Consider the following 23,450-nt stretch of genomic DNA (forward strand, 5'->3'; position numbering starts at 1 on the left):
TTTAAGGATTAAGAAATTAAGGCTAAGAGTGCTTTTCTCTATTGTACCCAGACTTACATAGAAGTTGGCCTTAAATATATACACTTGGTGGAGGATGTCCACCCATAACATAAATGTCGAGCGGGATGCATGTACATATGTGTGTTTGTGTCTGTAGCCCGATTACAAAACAACTCTTTGTGTTTAAAGGGATGGACTTTGCATTGTCCAGAACAGTTGAGAGGGTGCAGACTCCAGTCTTTAATTCCCTTTTTGTAAGAAGTGTTGTCCAAATAAAATAAACAGAACTTGTAATGGCTCATTGTGTTGCTGGCCTGAGCCATCTCACACGTCCGGCCTCTATCATCCCATCTGGAAGCTGCCTCTTCACTAAAAGGAGCCGGGGACATTAGCAGTGGAATATATATTTTTTTAATTATAGAAAGGGATTGTTTAGACTGATCTCAGGACCATAACATGGAATGATAGAGCGACAGGCTGAGACTGATTTTGCTAGACCATGAAAGGACTGATTTCATGATGGTTTTGGTGACTGCCTCTCCATCACTTTTAACATTAATGCTGAGATATATAGTGAAATGGGAAGTAGTGGGGTTTGATCACTCTTGGCTTCAGTTTACCATGACCAGAGCTCGTGTCAGGTTTGTTTAGTGTGCAACAAACCTTTGTTTTGGTGCAAAGACTGAAAATGAGGGACAGGAAAGTATGCTGGGCTGAGTCCGGGCTTTTGTTCTCTCTGCAAACAGAAGGTAGGTGACTGCTGGCCACCATGGAAGTCTCAGTCTGTCCATCTGTACAATAGGATGATTGAGTGGGAAGATTCCCAAAGTCAGGCTGTTTTTGGCTGGAGACCTGGGGGTACAGTAAATGCAGCCACAGTCATCACACCTGGTTTGCAGGCAGATGCAGTCGAGTGCCTAGAGTACAGGACGTGGATTAAAAAAACCTGCCTCTAGCCTGGACGGGAGGGAAGTTTAGGGGAGAATGAGTGCATGTATATGTATGGGTGAGTCCCTTTGCTGTCCGCCTGAAACTATCACAACATTGTTAATTGGCTATACTCCAAAATAAAATAAAAATTTAAAGTAGTAAAAAAAAAAAAAAAGACCTGCCTCTGCCACCATCCAGCTAGATGACCTTGGGCAAGTCCCTTTACCTCCCTGAGCTGTTTCATCATGGCATGAGGCTTACAGAAAGAAATTTCTCAAAGTGCGAGCAGAAGACTTTCTGGATGAACAAACCCTGGGGCACTTGTTAACAACTCAAATCCCTGGATCCCATCCCAGATCTGCTGAATCTGAATCTCTTGAAGGGGAGAGGGGAGGAAGGGGATATGCATTTCAGCAAAGACCCCAAGGTGATTCTTAAGCACACTGACATCAGATAACGTGTTAAAGTGCCTCACAATTTTTGAGTGAAGGCTCCAGGCATGAGTGATGACTTTTATGAACTCATGCTCTAAAAAAAACCCTTGATTTCACCTACTTGGCTCCATTGAGCAGTGTCTTATTGCACCTGTAGATTTTTTCTTTATTTATGAGTATATGTTTTTGTGGGTGCACACATGAACACACACATATATTCAAATACATATATCTTAAACTCTGTTTACTGAACACTTATCCTGTACCAAATTTAACTTATCGAGCCTCACTTATTCTTACAAGCACCTTAGGAACTAAGGACTATTTACTTATTTACTTAAATAGTTATTTGTAGTTTTTATTTATTTGACTGTGCCAGCTCTTAGTTGCAGCATGCAAACTCTTAGTCATGGTGTGTGGGATCTAGTTCCCTGACCAGGGATAGAAGCCAGGTCCCCTGCACTCGGAGCACAGAGTCTTCACCACTGGACCACCAGAGAAGTACCAGAACAAGGACTATTTAAAGTAAGGAAAGTGAGCTTCAAGGAGATGAAAAAGCTTGTTTAGGATTGTGCCCTACGTAAGATGTGGAGTTGGATGTGAACCCAGATGCATCTGACTCCAAAGCCTATTTAATAGGCAACCTCCTGCTCTTTCTTAACCAGGGCTATCATGATGGGGGTAGCCCTGGGGGTGGGGGGCACCGTTCATGTAGAAAATAACATAAACGGTGCCCTCCATCCCCCAGAGTTCTGAGTCAAGGATGTCCCACAACCCTCTATTCCTCCTCTCTGCATCCTTCCCTCATTTTTCAGTCTTAGCTAAAATCTCCTTACTTCTGGCTAGAATAATCCAGTCCTGAGGGATAACATTTTTATTTTCTACTCTATCTTCATATATGACATTAGCAACTGTCATGCTTGTGGGGATGGACTGAGAGTTATCTCTACCTCCCTCCCACCCCCACATTTTTTAGGTTGTAATTCTTTTGTTCCAGTTATCTATGGCTGGATAACAAACTGCCCCAAACTCAGTAGCTTAAAAACAAAATTTGTTACATTTTTAAAATATTCTGCAGACTGGGAATTTGGGCAGGGCTCAGCTGGGTAATTCTGTTCCTTGCAGCATTAACAGAAGTCACTTGGGGTGGTCTGGAGCAGAGGTCAGGAAACTATGGCCTGCAGGCCAAATCCAGCCTGGGAACTGTCTTTATAAATAAAGTTTTATTGGGACACAGCCATGCCCATTCTTTTCTTCTTTTTTTCCTTTTCAGATTTCACACTGTAATTATTTTTCCAGTTTCAAAGGTAAAATGTCCTTGTAAAGATCAAATAAAATACATATGTAAAACAGAGATAATGAAATTGTTGCACATGTCCTTCATCTGGAAAATCTGTGGAAATATTCTTTGTTTATAGCTTTTGAGAGCATTCCTTCAGAGAATTTTCTCTGGGGATACACACATTTATTTCAACGAAATAGAGAGACAGTACTAAAAATATGTTCATTATTCTGCATGTATTTTCTAATTCATAGGCTTACAACATTTGCAGGCTGCACTTTTTACTTAGCAATAAACTCTGAACATGTTTTAGGTCAATATATATATTTGTACACCATTTTATGAATCACTCAATTTTCAGTAAGATTGCTTCCAATTTTAGGATTTTTCTCTGTTCACAAGTGATGTACCACGCCCATTCTTTTACATGCTGTCTATGATGGCCTTCATGCCCTAAGAGTAGAGTGGGAACAGCAGATACTGGAGGGCCTGCAGAGTCTTCGGTATTTGCCGTCTGGCATTTTGTAGGGAAAGTGCTCTGATCTCTGATCTGTAGGGGCATAGCAGGGGGTGTCCAAAACAGTTTCATTCATTTCTCTGGGGCCTTGGAGGGTCTGGCTGGCAGAGTGGCTCAGTCAGGATTGCTAACTGAACTACAAGTGGTTTCTCCCCAACATAGAGAAATGAACTGCTTCCATGGCAGCTAAGGCATAGAAAGAATGTTCCAAGTGGTCCAAGTGTAACTCAGAAGGCCTCCTATGACCTTGGAAATCTGAGAGCATCCTTTGTGCCAGATTCTATTGATTAGAAAGTTTACTAGAACCAGTACAGATTCCAGGGAAAGGAATTAGTCACCTCTCAGTGAGAAGGGTAGCAAATAATTAATGACCATCTTGAATCCACCACACATCATTTTTGAAAAGCTTTTCTAAAACATCTGCATCTCCTTTCTCACCTTCCTCGGTAGCTCAGATGGTAAAGCGTCTGTCTGCAATGCGGGAGACCTGGGTTGGATCCCTGGGTCAGGAAAGATCCCTGGGTCGGAAAGATCCCCTGGAGAAGGAACTGGCAACCCACTCCAGTATTCTTGCCTGGAAAATCCCATGGACAGAGGAGCCTGGTGGGTTATAGTCAACGGGGTTGCAAAGAGTTGGACACGACTGAGCAACTAACACTTTCACTTTCTTGACTTGGATAATGATGATCACAGTTGAAATATTCCTTTGTTGCTTAAATATCTAGGGGACACTTGAGTGGGACAAGGGTCAGCATTTATTTAACAAACATTCACTGCACTCCTAGGAAGCACTTATACACTCCACTAGGTATTAAGGCTGCAGCAGTGACAGAAAAACGCAGCCTATATCCTCATGGTACTCACAATCTGTGAATATAGATGAAAAAGATGCAGGAGGTACTGGAAATTAAGTCAAATATGTTCTGACTCCTCCTTTGACTAAATTTGTCAATCCACCTTCACTTATTTTTCTAATGTATTCTTTTTTTCCCCTAAAAGTGAGATAAGAAAAAAGAGTTATGGTTAACTGAAAGTTCAGCGAGTCAGAACTCTGGTTCCATACTTTTTTGTTTTTTATAGTGTTTATGTGTAGATGATTTTTTGCCATTTGTATACGTGATAGTTCTACTGACAACCTTCATTTCATCATTATGTCTTTCTTTTTTTAATCCACAAATATGTTTGTTGCACCACTGTTTACAATACCAAAAAAGTGGACACCTAAATGTCTATCAGATATAATCTATTAAATAAATGAACCATAAGTTCTACACAACAGAATGCTATACAAATAATACATCTATATTTAAGGACAAAGGAAAATGTATCCATTTTATATTAAATGAGCAATGGTTACTAAATAGAGTATATAATATGATCCATTGTCTATAAACAAAATACTGGAATGTATAGAAAAAAAGTCTCTCTCTATATATATATACATGAATTTAAAAAGTTTTTAATTGAAGTAGAATTTTTATATATGTTACAGGTGTACCATACTGTGACTCCCAATTTTTAACTTTTATAATTTTCTAAAAATATCAGCTATATTCCCCGTGTTGTTCAATACATCTTTGTAGCTTATATTATACATAAGAATTTGTACCTCTCAGTTCCTTTCACCTATATTGCCCCTACCCTCCTCCTTCTCCTCGCTGGTAATCACTAGTTTGTCTGTATATCAACCACAGATTTTCTTTTTCCTAATTCTGCCACAAGGATTCTCAGTTGTCATTCTTGGTGTTCTAAGTACCGTCGTGGTGATGACCAGAACCCCATTTCTCACTGCCCCTCAACTGAAATTCTGACATAGCGGTGGTTCACTCATGATGCTGCACCTTCACGGCTGCACGTGCAAATGCCTCTTGGGAGTCTGTAATGAGAAGGATAGATTCTGAATCTCCCTCTAAGAGTCTGATTGATGCTGTGCATTTGTTCACTGGCCTGTCTCTAACACGGAAGGTTCTCCAGGTATCTGTTAGTTTGGCCCACGGGAATTTCCTGACAGTCTTGACCTGTTGGCCCCTTGGGAGCTGATGCTCAGTCCATGTCATATCCTGGTGCCTCAGTGGCCAGGGGTCTCTGGAAGAATAGAAGCTTTATTAGTCTTTTCCCACATCTATCACATTTCCATCAAATCTCTTCCCCGCTCGGACCTTTCATTGTTGGGTATCAATGGCTTCATTGTAGTGAGAGGCTCTCATTACCTGTAAGTTCCTTTCTGCTCACCTTTCTTTTTTCCCCTTAGCTCTGGAAGTGGAAGTTTCTTTGTGTGTGTGTGTGTGTGTGTGTGTGTGTGTGTGTTTTAATGAACCTACCCATATGTCCATTGCTCTATTTTCATTGAGTATGTCATGCCTAAGAAGTAGTATCAATTTTTTTTTTGGAGGGGGCTGTAAATAGTTAGAATCTTTAAAGAAACAATTTTATTGAGGTATAATTAATATACAGAAAGCTGTGCATATATAATATATACCACTTGATGATATTGGAGATAAGTAAGTATATGCCCATGAAACCATCTCTACCTGTATAACATAAACCTATCCATCACCACAAAAGTTCTTTCCTTCCTTTCCTCCTCCCTCCCTCTTTCTTTCTTTCCTTATTCATAAGATAATGACACAAGACCTACTCTCTTAGCAAATTTTCAAGTATGCAATTCAGCATTGTGAACTATGGGCACTGTACTGTACGCAAAACTCTAGGATGTATTCATCTTGCATAACTGAACATTTGCACCCTTTGACCAATTCCTCTTTGTTTCTGTTGAGCCCCTGGCAACCACTGTTCTACTCCTTTTCTATGAGATTCCTCATATAAGTGATATCATACTGTATTTGTCTTTCTGTGTTTGGCTTATTTCACTTTGTGTCGTGTCCTCCAGATTCACCCATCTTGTCACAAACGGTAGACTTTCCTTCCTTTTTTAAGGCTGAATAATATTCCTTTGTATGTAAATATCACATTTTCTTTATCCATTCACCAGCTGATGGACATTTAGGCTGCTTTCGTGCCTTGGATGTTGTGAATAATGCTGTAAGGAATGCAGATATGGCTTAGAGATCCTGATTCCGATTTCTCTGGATCAATACCTAGGAGTGGAATTGCTGGCTCGTATGGCAGTTCTATTCTTAATTATTTGAGGAACTTCCATACTGTTTTCCACTTGTTTGGTGGCACCAAATTCCATTCCTATCAACAGCATACAAGAGTTCTCTCTCTCCACATTCTTGTCAACATTTGCTAATTTTTGTTCTTGTTTTTTTTGATAATAGTCACCCTAACAGGTCCAAGGTGATGTCTCCTTGTGGTTTTGATTTCCCTGCTGAGCATACTTTCCTGTACCTTTTGGTCATCCATATGTATCTCTTTTTTGGGGAGAAATGTCTATTTGGTTCCTTTGCTAATTTTTGAATTGGGTTGTTTCTTTGCTGTTGAGTTGTAGGAGTTCCTTGTATATTTCAGACAGTAATCTTCTATCAGATCTACATTTGGCAAATATTTTCTCCTCTTCCATAGCTTGTTTCTTCACTCGGTGATTTCCTTTGCTCTGCAGAAACTTTTGAGTTTGATGTTATTCTACTTGTTTGTTTTTGCTTTTGCTGCCTATACATCCAGTGAATAATTCTGTTAGGAGGTGACACTTCCCTTGAATCTTCTTCCTAAATTCTCACATCAACCTTTGTGTTAAAATCATGTTATGAGCTTATTTTCCGGAGTCAGGTAACATAGGGGTTGGTGCTGTCATTTACTCTGTGACTATGAGAAAGGTGTTCCATCTCTGAATATTTGTTTTCTGTAAAATGGGGGTGATATTACTCAGCTCAGAGATTTACCATGAGAATTAAGAAGGCTCATGGCACATAGAAAGCATTCAATAAATATAATCAATAATTATTATTTACTACCTTCCTTCCTAATTTTCAGAAAAGGTCACAGAGGCTCAGAAAGATGAAGTTACAAACTCAAGGTCACATAGCTTATGAGAACAGAGCTAAGATTTTAGCACAGTTTGAGGCTTGATATTATTTTATTTTTTTATACAACTTTAAAAACATTTGTTTATTTATTTTTGGTTGCACTGGGTCTGCAATGCTGTGCATGGGCTTTCTCTAGTTGCTGGGAGTGGGGACTCCTCTTCACTGTGGTGCGCGGGCTTCTCATTGTGATGGCCTTCTCCTGTGACAAAGCATGGGGCTCTAGAGCACAGGCTCAGTAGTTGTGGGGCCCAGGCTTAGTTGCTGCGAGGCATGTGGATCGCAGGGACCAGGGATCAAACCCGTGTCCCCTGCATCGGCTGGCAGATTCTCACCCACTACGCCACCAGGGAAGTCCAAAAGAAATATTTTTATTTGGCTGTGCTTGGTCCTGGTTGCAACACCCGGGAACTTCAATCTTCACTGTGGCGTGTGGGATCTAGTTCCCTGACCAGGGATCAGACTCGGGCTGCCTGCACTGAGAATGTGGAGTCCTAGCCATGGGACCACCAGAGAAGTCCCCACTTGGTGGCTTTAGTATGTGTTCTTTCTCAAGGTTCTACCAACGCCTATCACCTACTAATGCACATATGGCCCTTGGTATGTGCAGAACAAATCATAGTAGAGGCAACATCACTCCTGCCTTTTTTTTTTCCTTCTCATTTTATTTCCTGTTGGGGGAGATTCTTTTCCCTCTAGATGACCTTTCTTCTCTTTGGTGATTCTTCTAACATGGAGCAGAACACACACACAAGCAAACTAAACAGGGTCCGCATTTGCAATCAAGAAAACACTTCACAGATGTCTTCAACTTGGAAAGAGCACAACAATCAAAACAGATAAACAATCCCTGGCTAATATTGCCCAAGACTTGGAAAGCCCGAATGCTTTCTGGAAAATCAGGGTGGACTGGCCCAGGATCGTTCCTGTCCACAAGAGTAACTCCACATGAGCGGTCTCAGCTGGGTCTGGAGACCCTCTTCAATTTCCACATGTGTGTGACTGTGGGTGGGAACTGGGAACATTTCAACTCACAAAATCTGGCAGTTGTATTTTTTTGACATGTGCGTGGTTGACAGAATTAATTGTGAATAACTGGAGACCGCTGACCTCATCTGGGGAGGTAAGGATATGAAAGGAGTGAGTTGAGCAGCCTGGGGTTCCATTTGCAAAATGTATTTTTTACCCTCTTTGAATTCAAACAGAATGCAAATAGAAAGAACTAGCGCAGATGAGAAAGAAACCTACCATTTCGTATACCTTTAGCTCAGACTTAAGACTTCTACTCTCATCTCTTGGGACTCCTTCTCACCCATTGCCTTGTTAATCCTTAAAGCACACTGTTGATTTTGAGGGTGAGAAAAGCAAGGTCCTAGGATAGATTGCTTGAAAGCATTGCAAAGTAGTGATGTGGATGGACCTAGAATCTGTCATACAGCGTGAAGTAAATCAGAAAGGGCAAAACAAGTAATGTACATTAATGCATATATATGGAACCTAGAGAGATGGTACTGATGAACCTGTTTGCAGGGCAGGAATAGAGACACAGACTTAGAGAAAAGACTTGTGGACACAGTGGGGGAAGGAGGGGATGGAACAATTTGAGAGAGTAGCAATGATATATATACTCTACCATGTGTAAAATAGAGCTGGTGGGAAGCTGCTGTGTAACACAGGGAGCTCTGCTCAGTGCTCTGTGATGACCTAGAGGGATGGGATGTGGCCTGGGAGAGGGAGGCTCAAGAGGGAGGGGATATATGTATACATACAGTACAGCAGAAACTAACACAATATTGTAAAGCAATTATACTCTAATTAAAAATAAATTAATGGGTTATTCCTCAATACAAAATAAAAAGTTAAAAAATAAAGTATATGGGAGGAAAGAATTAAAAAGATATATATGTAATCATAAAATGAAACATTGCAGAAAAAAATATCTTCCCAAATGCTTTGCACACGGAGTAATATTAAACACTATAGTTGCTAATGGAGGAAGAACCTCATTACCTGGTTTTATAGTAGCTAAATATTAAGCATTAATCACAGCATAGTTTAATGCATTAAGTTCATGACTTAGAGAGTCTGGCAGGCTTGTGTTTGACCCCAATCTCAACTGTGTGAACTTAAGCAACTGCTTAACTTCTATGATCTTCAGTTTCCTCCTATGAAATGCCATTAGTAACAATCCCTTTAGGGATTGTAGGGCTTTAGGATTGTAGGGAGGTTTTTGTTTTAAAGCCACAACGCACGGCATGCGGGATCTTAGTTCCCTCACCAGGGATTGAACCTGTGTCCCTGCGGTGAAAGCATGGAGTCTTAACCATGGGACCGTCAGAGAAGTCCCAGAATTGTTGGGATGTTTGATATGAGTTATGTAAAATTCTTGGGCTTCCCTAGTGGTTCATACAGTAAAGAGTCCACCTGCAATGCAGGAGACCTGGGAAGATCTCCTGGAGAAGGGAATGGCAACCCACTCCAGTATTCTTGCCTGGAAAACCCCATGGACAGAGGAGCCTGGTGGGCTACAGTCCATGGAGTCGCAAAGAGTTGGACACGAATGAGTGAGTGAGCATGCACGCATACAACAAAACTTCATAGTGAGTCTCTAGAATAACGCCTTTATTTTTTTTCTGAAGGTATCCCACAACCTAGTTGGACATTATAAGCTACTTTCCTCTCTGTGAATAATTCCAGTCTATTTGGCTCAATGTACCAAGGTTTATGGTAGAGTTTTTAAGACAAAGCCATGCTTGGGTTTCTTTGAAGGATGGCAAGGAGTAACTTACTGACTTTATTCCCATTTAGGATGGTTTAAAAACACACAAGTGAATGTTCTCTTCCAAACATCAAACGACAGCTCCAAAAATACAGGCTGAAAAAAATTCCCATCATCCAATTTTTTGGCCACAACAAACAACAGTTTACGAGAAACACAGTAGATTCAAGAGACACGGCAGCATTCCTTAGCGTCTAATGTCAATTGACAATCAGCAGGAGAACCACAATAAACAAGCAGCTGCAGGCGGAGCAGAAAAGTTACAAACCCACACCATATGGTGGGGCTGCCACTGCTGTTGGCCAGCGAGTCACCTTCGGTCCCCCTGACCTCACAGAGGACCAGGGACAGCCATGTGACTCTGAGATGGCCTTGGCTCTGATGGAACCCCACCATCCCTCCAGCATCCCAGAGCATGAGATAGTGCACACATTCATTGCATATGTCTTCTCAGCCCACTGGCACCTCAGCCATGAACTGTTCCCTCCAGATCACCTAAACCACGTTGCCCAAACTTTGTTCTCATCCCAAGAGATGGTCCTTAACGAACTGGTTCCAAGGTCAAGGAACACTCAAAATGCTACCTACATCATCATCATCAGGGACTCAGGTGCCTTCTAATTTCCTGCACTGTGAAACCTAGAGCTTCACTTGCATTTGGGGCAGCGGGGAGAGGAAGGCAGAAGAGAAAACCCCTCCCTCTAAGAAACTTCCTAGAAGTAAAATCATTCATTTAAATCATTGTTCATTTAGAATGAACAAATAGATCATTCATTTAAAGTCTGTTGACCTAAACTAGGGCTCAAGGCTTCTCTGGGTTATAGGAAGGCTGAAAGAAGTGGACTTTTACCTGGGACATAACTACATTATTAAGTTAGGACACTAAGACAGAGGATGAGAAGAGATGTTGGGATTGGGGCAGGGAGTATCTGGAACCCTGCTGTGCCACCACGATCCACTTCTCATGAAACACTGGACACAATAATGACTGACATTTAACATTTTTTGATTGCTTATTATGTATCAGGCACTACAGTGAGCACTCTGCATCTCTTACCTTGTGAGTCCTCAAAACTGATGAAGTTAGTACTCCGATTTTACAGATGAGGAAATCAAGCCTCAAAGAGGTTAAATGATTTTTCCAAAGACACCTAGCTGGAAATTAGTGCAGAAAAGGTTCAATTTCATCTTGATTTTGAAAAACAAATGAAGAAAACTCATGCTCTTAACAACATAGTATTAATAGATCATTTTATAATTCAGCATCCATGCACCAGGCTCTTTCTCTGTCTTTGCTTTATATTTGCCTAGTGGACTTCTATTCACCCATCAAGGCCTGTCATAAATGTCCCTTCTTTTGCTAAGTATTCTTTGAACCCTCCAACCTCTGTAATATGACAACTTGATCATTCATTCATCCTTTGAACTATCATCTGTGGAATCTTATGGATTAATCATTGTTCTAGGGGATATAAAAAAAGGGCAAAATACAAGATTATCTTCAATGTTTGTAGGTTTCTTAGACCATCAAGAGCAATGCTGTTCCAACTGAACTTTCTGCAGTGATGGAAATATTCTTACTTGTCCAATATGGACAATATGGACAAATATCCCTACTTGTCCAATATGGTAGCCAATAGGTACTGGGACTTTTGAGCACTTGAAGAGTGACTTATACAACTAAAGAAATGCATTTTCAATTCTGTTTAATGTTGTCAAATTTAAAAACTGACACGATTCAGCTATTGGAAGCTATTCAGCTAAATAGCTGAATAGCATGATTCAACTATTCAGATATTGGTTTTCAAGTATGTTTGAAACAACTTTAGCATGTGAATCTGCACTTTTCAGCTATAATGATTATGACTCCTAAACATAAAATTTCCAGAATTTTTGATGAAATTTTAGCATCCAAATAAGGAGGGTTGTTAGTATAAAATATACCTCTTTTTGAAATCTTAGGATGAAAAAAGAATGTAGAATATCTCATGGATAATGTTTATATTGATCACATGATAAAATGACCATATCTTGGATGTATTGGGTTAAATAATATACTTAGTAGATTAATACATGTAACGATATTAAAATAATTTCACAAGTCACTTTTTAAACATGTGACTGCTTGGGGGAATTCCCTGGTGGTCCAGTGGTTAGGACTCTGTGCTTTCACTGCCAGGACCTGGGTTCAGTCCCTGGTCAGGAAACTAAGATTCTGCAAGCTACACCACATAGCCAAAAAATTTTTAAAAAGTCACTGCTCAAAAATTTAAAATGACAGATGTGGCATCCCTCAGATTTTTATCAGTTACTGCTGGGCTAGACTGTAGACCATTTTACAGGTCTGTTCTTTCTGCTGAAGAAGTATCATTTCTGAATTACCCCTGGTCTTAGCATGAACCTAGCACACACCAGCTCCTCATTTAATAACCATTGGAAGAGCAAAGAAGTATCTCTTTATAACCCCAGTGAAATATTTTTTCTCTTTCTGGGTTTTACCACAGTAGCTGAAATCTTCCAATTCATGTGAGAGGCTTCCCTAGCTGTTTCACATTTGGTCAGTGATTCCATGGTTTATGACCTGAAATACTTTTCTTATATTGAGACAGTGTTAGGTCTCAGAATTGACATCAATCTAGAAATAAGAAAGTAAAGGATACTCTCATTGGCTTCATTCATTCATTCAACAAATAATCACGGAGTCTCTACTATCTGCCCAACACTGCCTTCGGAGGCTGTGGGTACAACAGTGAGGCAGCCAGACGTAGTCCCTACCCTAGAGGGACAACAAAGAAATAATAAAAAACACGTAGATCCTTCATTTAAGAAGCTGATCTACTGGATTTCTTTCCCCATGATCTTTCAGTTATTTCTCTTACTGAGACTCTTTTTCCTTTTTTTCTCCCTTCCCCTCTCAGGTGAGGTTAGGGAAATCCAAAGAAGAGATTTTGTGATGAAATCCTCCTTGTCACTCAGACAGGTTCCTGGAGGGACCCAGGAGAGGAAATCACAAGCCAGACCCCAGGAGGAGACAATCCCTCCAACACTACGACAGCTTCTCCGTCTCCAGTTCTTGACGGATAGTTAAGATTAGTCAGCAGGAGGATTGACTGTGGTTCTTTAAAGTAGCATATAATTATAATGCTCGGTACTTAAGGGTTGTCTTTTATTTCAAGCTCTTTCAGCACAAGCATACGATGAGTCCTAACTCCATAATCTTGGCAATTTCCACTACGTTATTATTTTCTTTTTTATGAAATTGTAAAATGACCTACTTGAACACCATTTTGAAGAAAGCCTTCTTATTAAAAAGCATTAATCTCAATTGTTCTTCTTTTCTGTCCCTCCTGTTATGATTTACTTTTCTGAGCCTACTGTGTGCATCTTGAAAGCCAGGTTATGCATGCTTACATAGTGCCCTACGTACTCAGTCGCTCAGTTGTGTCCGACTCTTCGCAGCCCTGTGGACCATAGCCCACCAGGCTCCTCTGTCTATGCGATTTTCCAGGCAAGAATACTGGAGTGGGTTGCCACTTCCTACTCCAGGGGATCTTCTCCAGCCAGGGATCGAACCCATGTCTCTTGCGTCTCCTGTATTGGCAGGTGGATTCTTTACCACTAGTGCCACCTGGGAAGCCCCATGTGGTGCCCTATATATGCTTTTTCTGTTTTGGTTTAAGAGAAAAGATTGTCCCATTCTTCTACCCATTCACTGCTCTAGCCATAATGTGTTGAGTTAGTCAAGGACTTTTTTTTTTTTTTAATAAATTTATTTATTTTAGTTGGGGTCTAATTACTTTACAATATTGTAATAGTTTTTGCCATACATTGACATGAATCAGCCATGGGTTTACATGTGTTCCCCATCCTGAACCCCCCTCCCACCTCCCTCCCCATCCCATCCCTCTGGGTCATCCCATTGCCCTGGCCCTGAGCATTTGTCTCATGCATCGAACATGGAATGGTGTTCTGTTTCACATATGACAATATACATGTTTCAATGCTACTCTCCCAGAATGTCCCACCCTCACCTTCTCCCTCAGGTCATGGGGAGCAAAATTTCACTGTAACTTATACCCAGAACATGAACGTATTGGAAGACATCGGTGGATATTAGAAAAAAAAGGCGGGGGGCAAGAGTACATGGTAGACCTCACCAGGGCTTGGGACCAAGACCCTCAAAACTCGGGATCCAAGATGATGCTTTTCAGCTGTTTTGGTTCACATGGCTTCTCATCTTGGGTTTCTGTTTCTGTACGTCAACCTTCTCTTCTTTTCTCTCTGTGTTTCCCTGTTTACTTTCACATGGGCTAGACACGGCCACACTTGTTCCTGTGTGCTACAGAGATGAAGCCCCAAATCTCAGTGCCTGACGCAATGAATGCTTATGTCTCTCTCTCATCAGTCTCTATGTATTTGGGGAGCCCTTCTCCATCTTTTTTGCTCTTGTGAAAGAGCATGTGACCCCTAAGGTCATCACAGTGGAGGAAGAAAGGGCTGAAGAATCGCATGGATTGTGTTTTTATTTTATTTTAATAAAAAATTATTTATTTGGCTGCACCAGGTCTTAGTTTGTGGCATACGGGATCTTTTGTTGTGGCGTGCAAACTCTTAGTTGTGGCATGTAGCATCTAGTTTCCTGACCAGGGATTGAACTCAGGCCCCCTGCACTGGAAGTGCAGAGTCTTAGCCACCGGTCCACCAGGGAAATTCTCTGGAGGGTGTTTTTAAAGGTGGGGCTATCTCTGCCCACATTCCCATCAAGCAGAACCCAGCCAACTGATCCCAACATTATGTCAAGGGCAGCTGGAAAATGTGGAGGAACACAGGGAGAGCTGGTGAATACCACTGCCTTTGCCATACTGCCCTGGTAAAACATAAGCTTCCTGACAAAAACACCCTCCATGCAACTCTTCAGCCCTTTCTTCCTCCACTGTGATGACCTGAGGGGTCACGTGCTCTTTTGTAACAGCAAAATGTCAGGAAGGGACTTGATTGAGCCTTCTAGCACCTGTCACATGCTAAACACAAATTAATGAAGACATAAATGCATGGCAGCTTACTATCTGGAACTCCCATTTCCTTCTTAGTTATGAGCTGTGTTGTAACATTCATTGTTGTAACATTCATTGTGGATTCTGTCTTGCTAATTCCATTTTCAGTCTTATTAGGGTAGGGATGAATCTTGACATTCTTTTGGATCCATCTTTTAATACCATCCCAAGTTCCTTGCGGATGTCTTTCTCTTTGGAGGAATAACAACAACTGCATTTACCATAGTCCGCAGAAGGAAAACTGGTAACAAGACTTGAATTTTATTCTATTATGGTTTCTATTTTTCATTGCTTTTATGATTTTACAAGCACTCCTTAACATGGTTATCACTTGCTAGAATTAGATTCCTTGCCACCCTCTCATGCTTTCTCTCCCCAATCCACTTCCTTAATCTTCTGAAACTTTTCAGGCCTTGAGTCAGTGACCCTGAAGATCCTAGCATCCAGATACAAGGGCTTCCAGGTACATTTAAAAAAATGCTACAAGTTACTTTTTCTTGGCTAGTTTGTGGGGAGTCTGTAAGACTATGGCTTTATATGTCAGAATCTGTTTTTTTGGTCATGAACTCTATCCTCCAGATTTTGACCTTGGTCCCAAGAAGATCTGGAGATAAAGTATAAATGTCTCCATAAGGGCTCAATACCCCTACTACAAAATTCAGACCACAGATCCTAGAGCCTTGTTTGCCAAGCTTCCTCAGTGCGAGTTCTGTAAGAGGTCAAAAACGATTTCAACAGGAAGAATTTCCTGGTAAAAGAAATTTGGGAAAAAATGCTCAGCATGTCCTCCTTTTGGAAATTTACAATACAAAGTAAAATATTAAAGGCACTGAGAAGGTCTGCACATAAACAAATGAAAAAAGCAAGCAAACATATTTAATTTTGTCTAGCTTAGTTTATCCTGACTTATTCAACCATGGATCTCTTTTTCATGAAATATGTGTTAACATCTTGTGGACTTAGAATCCTTCTGAGCATAGTTTTGGAAACTCTGCTTTCACCTATGTGATTTCCAATTCTCATGTCCATTGTGCAAACTTTTCCATATGTCAGAATTAAGGCGCAGGGAAGGGAAGGAGCTTATGCACAGTAACCGAAACTCATGAGTTTCATAGCTGGAATTTGAGCTCTTGCGTGATGGATTGGAAGCCCCCCTTTTTTCCCTCTCTCTATCCTATACTATTCCCAAGGTACGGTGACTTGCCTGGAATTCATTTTAATTGTTTGATAAAAATAATTTGTAATTAATCGTTGATTGCCTGTCAGTGAATGCTATTCTGGAGAACTTGAAGACAGTTTATTCTCAGCTCCAACAGTCTGCTTTGCATTATCAATTTGTTAAGAAACTCTCTCTCTCTTTTTTTGTGTAGAACTGTGCAAAAAGCAACTTCCATCCAGACTGTCTGAATTATCCAAAAATTCTGAACTGATGGCATCCAAATGAATAAGACTTTACAGAGCTGCACTGGGAGAGTTGATTGGATTTGTCAGTTTTCCTGTGGATATGAAGTCCTGGGTGGCTTGACCGTAAGTACATTAGAACATAAATAATCACCAAGTTTTCAGGTGAATTCCACAGAGTCCATGGGAAAAGGAAAACTCTGGCTATGTATTTGGGAATCTATAAACTATCGGAGAAAATCCAGCACAAAGTCCCAAAGTGGGAACTCAGGGATGAAGGTGTTTGGGGGAAAAGAAAAAAAAAAAGCAACACAGATTTTTGTTTTTTTCCCCGAAGGTAAATTACTCTCCATCAACCAGTGCTAAGATTTAACAGCCAAGAAGGGTCAGGGTAATGAACTTTCCAAGAGTTCATGGATACTAGGCATTCAGTAAACTCCCCAAACTCCAAAATGCTAGAGGGTCAGAAAGCAAGGAAAACATGTTTTTATAACAAAAAAGATGACATCTTGGATCTATTTATTTATTTATTTCTCACAAAGGGTTTTTTTTTTTTTTTTTTACAATGTTCTGTCTCTTGGCTTCTTGATCTCTTCCTCGTCTGTGTCAGGGGAGGGTGAGAGATGGGGCAAAGGCCTTGCAAAAACTAGACTTGGATCCTTCTCGTGTATATTTTCTGGAGACTTCGTGCTGGTGATGAAAGGTCTGACCCGGGAATTTGAAGTTCATCAGAGGGGTGTGGGCCCGGTGGGGGGAAGCCAAGAGGCCGCTCCACCCCAGCTTCCGTCTGCCCCTGTTGGCTGGCCTCCAGCCACTCTCATTCTTGAAGGCTTGGGTCAGTGCTGCGGTTCATTAGTGGCTCTATCTTTCCTTAGAAGGAAATGACTTTTGCTTCTTTCTGGGATTTGGGGTGTGTTTGGCTTCCCTGGTGGCTCAGATGGTAAAGAATCTGCCTGCAATGCGGGAAACTTGGGTTCGATCCTCGGATTGGGAAGATCTCCAGGAGAAGGGAATGGCAACCCACTCCAGTATTCTTGCTTGCAGAATTCCATGGACAGAGCCTATAGTCCATAGGTCGCCAAACAGTCAGGCATGACTGAGCGACTAATACTTTCACTTTCAGATGTTTCTAGGTTATTTCTTCTAGGTTATTTCTAAGCTCTTAGCAGAGCTTCAGGTGTATATAAGTATCCATTCATTCGTCCCAGCAAGAAATAATTGAGCATCTACTCTGTGCTTGGCTCTCTGGTAAGTGCTGAGATTGTTGGAAATAGACAACACTATCTCTGTCCTCTTGGGAATTCCCACTTATTTATTTTTATTGGAGTTTAGTTGCTTTACAACGTTGTGTTAGTTTCTATTGTACAGCAAAGTGAATCAGCCATATGTATACATAAATCCCCTCTTTTTATGATTTCCTTCCTATTTAGGCCACCACAGAGCACTGAGTAGATTTCCCTGTGCTATACAATAAGTTCTCATTAGTTATCTAGTTTATATATAATAGTGTATATATGCAATCATAAATTCCCATTTCCTCCCACCTTCTTTTCTCCCCTTGTTCTCTACATCCATGTCTCTATTTCTGCTTTGCAAATAGATTCATCTGTACCATTTTTTTTCTAGATTCCACATGTATGCATTAATACACGGTATTTGTTTTTCTTTTTCTGATTTAGTCCACTCTGTATGACAGCGTCTAGGTCCATCCATATCTCTGCAAATGGCACAATTTTGTTCCTTTTTATTAAAAAAAATATGTGACACCACCTTGCACTGTAGGTCACTTGGACTGAGAGGTATCATTGGAAATCAGCTCTTCCAATTCTCCCATTTTACAGATGGGAAGGCAAAGGTACAGAAAGGGGGAAGGGGCTTGCTCAAGGTCACATCATGGGTTAGTTACAAAGCCTGAAGAAAGATCCAATTTTCTTGCTTTGTAACCCAAATCTCTTTCCTTAGTACCATGTTGCCTCTCACAGTTCATTCAGTTAGTCTGTGCTGAGCCCCCACAAGGCACCATGAACTGTGGTGTTGTTGTTGTTCAGTCGCTAAGTCGTGTCTGACTCTTGCAACCCCATGGATGGCAGCATGCCAGGCTTCCCTGTCCCTCACTATCTCCTGGCGTTTGCCCAAGTTCATGTCCATTGAGTTGGTGATGTCCAACCATCTCATCCTCTGCTGCTCTCTTCTCATTTTGCCTTTAATCTTTCCCAGCATCAGGGTCTTTTCCAATGAGTCATCTGTTCACGTTAGGTGGCCAAAGTATTGGAGCTTCAGCATCATGAACTGTGTTAGGTGCTATTAATATTTGAAGCTCAAAGATATCACTCAAGAAACTGGAGATCTAAGCTTGAGGCTGTAGACCCTTAAGTCATGAACTGGGAGATGTAGAGGGGAAAGTGTGGACTTGGGAATCGGATTAGCTTGGATTCAAATGTTGGTCTTCCATCGATTCGAATTCATCATGTATTTTGGACAAGTTATTTAGCTTTTCTGAGCCCCAGTTTTCTCATCTTTAAAACAAGAATGGTGATAGCATCTACCGCCTATGAGCTGGGGAATAAAAGCGGTAATACATGGAAAATATCTTGCAAAGTGCCTGGCATAAAACACAGAACCCTGCACGGTTGTCATGAATAATAACTACTGTGGTAAATGCTTCAGATAGTTAAAGGTACAGGATTCTACAAATACATGGGAAGAAGCAGCTAATTATGTCCCCGGGCGGAGATGAGAGAAAGTGGAGCTCTCTTTTGATTGGATTTTTCTGCCTGATTTGTGTGTGGGGTTGTGTGTGGGGAGTGTATATTTTATGGCTGAAATCTCTCTACAGGCATTTCCAGTCTAAGAAGTGCATTTTCCTATAAGAAGTGACTCTAAAGACAGAGCTGTATGCTGATGTAAATGCAAAACAGGACTCTCTAGTTACTGACCATCCAGATAGGAGAGTCTTTTAATGGCTATGCCCATGTCCAAGTACAAGGATGTCCCATGTCCAGAGGATGACCCAAGACACAGGAGTTTGCAAAATGCCTTATGCATCATCAGAGATCAAATTAGTTGAGTCATTTAAGATTGTATACATTTTTTAAAATGTTGGAATGCTTTGAAAATTGACAGTGCTGTAGAGTTCGTTTTCTGATGATGCTCATAGCAGTTGGTCTTGACAAACGTTTCCCAACGCTTGCTTTGTGGAACACTAGATCCATGACATGCCCAGCAACCCGGGCAAAAATGTGTATTCAGATATTCTCAGTTGTACCTTTGAACTGATCCACTTCTTGACCCAGAAGACTTTTCTGTAATCCCTAGATTATGAGGCCTATGAGTACAGGGATTGTACCTGTTTTTTTTTTCTACTGTATCCCCCAAACCAGCACAGTTTCTGGAACATGTCGTGCTGTGCTTAGTTGTGTCCAACTCTTTGTGACCCCATGGACTGTAGCCTGCCAGGCTCCTCTGTCCATGGGGATTCTCCAGGCAAGAATACTGGAGTGGGTTGCCATGCCCTCCTCCACGGGCTCTTCCCAACCCAGGTCTCCTGCAGTGCAGATGGATTCTTTACTGTCTGAGCCACCAGGGAAGCCCATCAATCCTGGAGTGGGTAGCCTATTCCTTCTCCAGAGGAATCTTTCTGACCCAGGAATTGAACCAGGGTCTCCTGAATTGCAGGCAGATTCTTTATCAGCTGAGCTACCAGGGACCACTTAATACATACTTATTAAAAGCAATTATGTATTTCCTAGGCAGGAGGAGGGTAGAGGAATGAGTTACAAAGCAAGAAGAAACTCTTAGAGGTGATGAATATACTCTTTATCTTGATTGTGTTGATGATCCCATGGGCATATATATAAGCCTGAATTTTAAGTTCATACTGTTTATGTCAATTGATAGGTAATCCAATTATCAATAACACTGTCTTTTTCAATTTGAAAAAAAATATATGTATTTCCTAAACTTGGCCATAGAAACTCCTATCAGTCCACAGTATTCCTACCAGCATCGACAAAAATGATGTTTCTTTCAAATCAAAATTGCACAGTTTGTCCCAGGTGGAGCTCCAAAGGTGTCTTAGGGTGGAACTGGGGAGGGAGGACATGGATGGAGTTCCAGACCCTCAACACTTGTCTTAACCAGATCACTCTTGCTGTCACAGTAACCACTTTACTTACTAGGATTTCTTTTGAATTAAGAACTATATGTTTTTACCACATCTGACATACACTTGTTTGAGAAGAAACTGTATCCCTGGGGGTGCTGATATCACTGAAGGGAATAATCAGAGTTGGGCTTGACAGATTAACTTGATGTGTTTTAGGGGAGAAATGTGACTTGAAACTCATTTGATTATGGAGTCATTCGTCTTTACTTATTGAATGTCTTTAAATGCCAGGCACTTTTCTAGAGTTTGAAAAGACAGGTAGTATGATAGACAAGATCTCTGAGTTCAACAGAGAAGGATAAATATTGCATGTTGTTATTTAGTTGCTCAGTCATGTCCAACTCTTTGTGACCCAATGGACTGCAGCACGCCAGGCTTCCCTGTCCTTCACCATCTCCCAGAGCTTGAAATATTGCATGATGTCCCTTACATGCAGACTCTAAAAAGAAATGATCCAAGTGAACTTATTTATAAAACAGAAACAGGCTCGCAGACTGAGAGAATGAACTTATGGTTGCCAGGGGAGAAGGATGGGTTGAAGGGATAGTTAGGGAGTATGGGATGGACATGTACACACTGCTGTATTTAAAATGGATAACCAACAAGGCCCTACTGTATAGCACAGGGGACTCTGCTTGATGTATGTGACAGCCTTAATGGTGTGTGGGGGTAGTTCGTGTATGTGTATGGCTGAGTCCCTTCGCTGTCCAACTGAGAATATCACAACATTGTTAACAGGTTATACTCCAATATAAAATAAAAAGTTTTTTTTTAAAAAGACGTCTGACTTAAAGGAGCTTACAGTTTGGGAGGGAAGGATACTGGTTAATAAACCAGAAACCAATCCCCTAACAAGCACGATTCCATATAGAGACACATGCTGTGAAGACGCTATGGCAGCGAGAGAGAAGTGGGAGTGTTAAGGGGAGGGATGATAAAGAATGGTCTCCACTGAGATTTGAGTTGAGATCCAGGTTTGATCACTAGAAAAAGGGGTCAGTCTGGGTGGAGGGCACAGCACATGCAAAGACACTGAGGCAGGAAAAAGATCGGTATGCTCCAAGAAAATAAGACAAGCCAGTGTGGCCAGTGTAGAGCAAGCTAGGGAGTGACATGAAACTGAATTGATGTAGGAGGCTGCACAAGCTCAGTCATCTTCCAAGCGCCAAGCACTGTATCAGGCAAAGACCAGGTAGCCGTGGATGTTTGCTGAATGTACATACGATGAATGAATTTGAATCCCTTGGTTCCTGTCCTCCACAACCTTACCATAAACATAAATATAAATATGCATAAATATGCATATGTTTATGCATATTTTATAAAGTAAAGCTAATTAACCCCATAGATACTGTTTATGCTATTTTCCTAAGTATGACTGTATTCATGGGGTCAGTGTAACAGACGATTTGATACTGACTATCTCCCTAAAACCCAAGATTTTGGTGAAAAGTGTTGCCTGATTAACTGTCTGGAGATGCAGAGGAACTGCCATCTACTATTGAAGGATTCCCTTTAAAGGGTAAGAGATCCAAGAAGGACCAATGATGTGGCTAAGGCCACACAGGGCACTTGTCGTATACCAGGGGTGGGAACCCACTTTCTCACCCTGAGATCGAGCTCGTGGCTAGAAGGATTAGCTGATCCATTTAACTCCATTTGCTTTGACATGCTCACGCTTGACACTTCCCCAGTACAATGTGCTCAGTTCCCAAAATATGGGATTTTTGAGTGAAACCCTGACATTTAGCTCTAGGGCTAAAAGCAATGCTTAAATCCCCCAATTAGAAGCAGAAATGGAGATGAGATGGTCCCAAGGAATCTGGAGACACAACAGTTTCAAAAGGCAGCAACAGGCTGGGGCAGAGAGAGAGAAGTTTTAGATCTTGCACCAGGAATGCAAAGCTAAATAAGAACCAGTCGAAAGCTCTGGGGGTTATAAAGTGGAATTCCCTCTTGTATAGTACACAAGAGTTATTAAGTGTGTATATAAGACTCCTGTTTTACTTCATGTACATGATTATTTTATACAGGCGGGTTTGGAAAGAATTATAGGCTGAGAGCTGGCCAAGAGGCAAGATGAGCAGTGGGCAATGGGGGTGGCTGTTGCAATGTCATTGTTGGGAGCTTGGGCTATTTGGAGAATGCCACCGTGGGCTCCATCACGGGCTGAAGGGTTGGGGAGAAGCAGAATGGAATTGGATTTTGTGTGGGTTCATCTTCAAAACGGCATCCCAGGACCGCTCTTTATAGGAAGGGGCCAGGTTTGAGAACGAGAGGAGCGGAAGCTGGGACCAAGCCCAGCCAACTGGGTTTGGTCCACTGATGTCCCGAGAACAGGAAGATAAAGAATTTCAATCTGACTTACCAGGCTTTAAGACATGAGCGACCTTGGGCTGTTCTCAACACACCCAAGTGATTTCGAAAGTGAAAAATACTTTCTCTTTCTGAAAGAAGCCCAGGAGGCAGGGAATTAGGGCTAGAGGGCTGCTTTGAGCAGAGATTCAATTACCTACAAGCCCCACCTAGTGCGTCCTTCCCGAAAGTGGTGAGAGGCAGTGAAACTGGTCTCCTTACATCGTCCTGGGTTGTTGTTTGCTTGTTGTTGTTGTTCAGTCGCTAAGTTGTGTCCAGCTCTTTGCAACCCTGTGGACTATAGCTTGCCAGGCTCCTTTGTCCTCCACTACCTCCCGGAGTTTGCTCAAATTCATGTTCATTGAGTCAGTGATGCTATCTAACCATTTCATCCTTTGCCGTCCCCTTCTCCTTTTGCCTTCCTCGGTTACCTTCCTTTTTAAGGGAGGCAGGGTTCTGTATCAGAACTATTTGAATTCTTGATTTTGCTTCTAATTCTGTGCTCTTGAGAAAGTTAATTAACCTCTCTAAGCCTCAGTTTCACTGATTG

General features: G+C 41.3%; 2 long non-coding RNA genes across 2 annotated transcripts in view; one reads left to right on the forward strand and one right to left on the reverse strand.

The window, feature by feature from the left end:
• LOC145525161 (uncharacterized) overlaps positions 1–18,492 on the forward strand; it is a 98,232-nt gene extending 79,740 nt beyond the window's left edge. Inside the window, exon 4 of the long non-coding RNA XR_014068067.1 lies at positions 16,350–18,492. This is a non-coding gene — a long non-coding RNA (uncharacterized LOC145525161). The remainder of the gene's footprint in view (positions 1–16,349) is intronic.
• The window catches only part of LOC145525159 (uncharacterized), a 480,549-nt gene continuing 461,705 nt past the window's right edge, over positions 4,607–23,450 (reverse strand). The window contains exon 5 of the long non-coding RNA XR_014068062.1: positions 4,607–5,248. This is a non-coding gene — a long non-coding RNA (uncharacterized LOC145525159). The remainder of the gene's footprint in view (positions 5,249–23,450) is intronic.

This window comes from Giraffa tippelskirchi, chromosome 11 (assembly GCF_054371585.1).
Source record: "Giraffa tippelskirchi isolate mGirTip1 chromosome 11, T2T-mGirTip1v1.2.pri, whole genome shotgun sequence".
Classification (NCBI taxonomy): Eukaryota; Metazoa; Chordata; class Mammalia; order Artiodactyla; family Giraffidae; genus Giraffa; species Giraffa tippelskirchi.